Source organism: Gobio gobio (assembly GCF_949357685.1).
Source record: "Gobio gobio genome assembly, chromosome: 22".
In the NCBI taxonomy this organism is placed as follows: domain Eukaryota; kingdom Metazoa; phylum Chordata; class Actinopteri; order Cypriniformes; family Gobionidae; genus Gobio; species Gobio gobio.
The window spans coordinates 14,711,920-14,714,097 of record NC_137118.1 but is presented as its reverse complement, the minus strand read 5'-3'; the positions used below and the strand labels follow the sequence as shown (position 1 = coordinate 14,714,097).

The 2,178-nt window shown below is 37.0% G+C and overlaps 1 long non-coding RNA gene across 1 annotated transcript; it reads right to left on the bottom strand.

Moving 5' to 3' along the window:
* Positions 1 to 226: 226 nt before the first annotated feature.
* On the bottom strand, positions 227 to 1,307 carry LOC307118322. Its single transcript, XR_013815527.1, has 4 exons — positions 845 to 1,307; positions 646 to 740; positions 434 to 556; positions 227 to 350 (listed from the first exon to the last, which is right to left on the bottom strand). It is a non-coding gene; the product is annotated as an uncharacterized lncRNA (long non-coding RNA).
* Positions 1,308 to 2,178: the final 871 nt, after the last annotated feature.

The window sequence follows — 2,178 nt, the reverse complement described above, 5'->3', positions numbered from 1 at the left end:
AAGGAATATATGGGAAAATTATACGGACCGTGCCGTTTATTCAAACAAGGGGCTTCATTTATAAGCATACAGCTGTTCATTCAAGAGAAAGGGCTTCATTTATAAAACACAGCGGTTTACTTAAAGAAAGAGCTTTATTGTTAAACACACAACTATGTACAGTGCAGCAGTAATGTCTCGTAATGTAATGTAGAGTTCGGCGTGCTCCAGGCTGCGAGAGGGCGGTGGCCGCACAATCCATCCAGACACCCCGTCAACAAAGCCGTCTTCCTCGTCAAACATGAGTTCAATGGTCGCGGACTTCCAAACGTCCACCTCATCCTCATCCAGCACTCTCTCGCTTCCAGCAACTGTAATACAATCCATAAAGACAATAAGCAACCTGAAAAATACTCACATTGACAAAAAACGGATCTAATATAATAAATCTTACCCTTTTTCTTCTTGATCGACTCCGAGCTAAACTTCGCAGTTTCCGCCTGCTATGTAACGTTAAGTTCAGGTTGTTTGTATCTGAAGCTCCAGCGTGTCGATTCATAATACGTCTTACAGGCAGCTGGAAAACAATTACATGAGACTGGTATTAATAAAAACAGTCACGTTAAAATTAAACAAGGAATGAGAAACACATTAGAAGTTACTTACACACAATGTCGTCATGATCAGCGGTTAAATCTGGACTCGCGGAAATCGCTCCAAGCAGATAAGAGGTCACGGCTTCGTTATGAGGCGAGGATAGTCTGTGTAAACAAAATGTGCAGTTTTAAGCTCGGATCTATTAACGCATCCATTTCCTTATACAGCTGAATAAAAGCATATTCTTTAAATCGTAACGTTACATTACCCATGCTCTGGTTCATAGCGACTGCAGTTTGCCTCAGAGTTATGAAGACGAAGACAGCCTCCTGAAAATGAGTCCAAAAAGTTCGTCGCGTCCATGCAGAGATTGAGTTGAAGACGGTGTCCTGTCATTGTTGATCACGAAAAAGGAAAGCAGCAAAAAACATAAAAAAAAGTTTAAAGCTCGTCTTCTACGCGTCATGGCCATGACCTCGACCTCGCACCTCATTGGACTAGGGCTATAATAAGGAACGCGCCCGGGGCCAAATCTCTTTATACGAAACGCGTGACTTATAATCGTTTCAACCTTCAACACGCCCTGTTTTCCGCTTCAACGCAGCAATTTTTTACGTGTGTCTTCTGTATGTGTAGACCCATGGTGTAGACACGCACATTCTGGTCGTGTAACAGGCATACACGCACAGTCGACGCACAGTTTTAACATGTTAAGAAGACACATTTGAACGTGTTTCTTAACGCGCACATTCTGTACATGTCGAAGTGTAATATTTTTTTTAAAGCAGACTTACCTTTAGATGTAGCTTAGGCTACATACAGATTAATATAAGATATTAATTAATTGCTTAACTGACTACTGTGCTAGAGTAAAGTAGCCTAATGTTACAATGTATATTAAGTAAATGCTTAATATTATACAATTATTATAATTTATCTATATGGGTTATTGTTTGTTTTTTAAAGTTAGGCTATATATAATTTCTAAAAGTATAGGCTAATTTACACAGCACATATTTATAACTGAAAACACACACAACTTTATTCACTTTCACATAATAATGTTTTTGTAATTTGGTGTTTAGTTTGTTGTATAGTTTGTTTATACTGTTCTGTCTCTGTTTTGTTTCCAGGAACATCTGATGAGTGCTATAATAAAATGACTTCATTATATTTAAAATATGTTTTGATATTCATTTTATTTATATTATTAATATTTTATTTACCCATAAACGTGTCTTTAGGAAGCCATAAGTTATAGAGACAAGAATAACTTTTGCCATTTAAATGCCACATTCATTTACTGAGGACCCATACAGCCAATGATCATGTGTGAAAACACTTATACATAAATTGATCACTTAGAAATCAAAACTAAGGTTTGAGAAAGAAAGAATATGCATACAACAAAATATATTGTTTCATAGCAGCTTCAGTAACAAGTTCAAAACAAATTCTGCTGTAAACCGGCTCTAACAAGCCAATATAGTGTCAATATTCAGCTCAAGTGACTTCAGTGTTGATTCAGTTCAGTTGATTTCAGTTCAACTGTAAATTCCTCAGTTGTGCATTGTGTGTAGTTAGATATATGCAAAAACAACA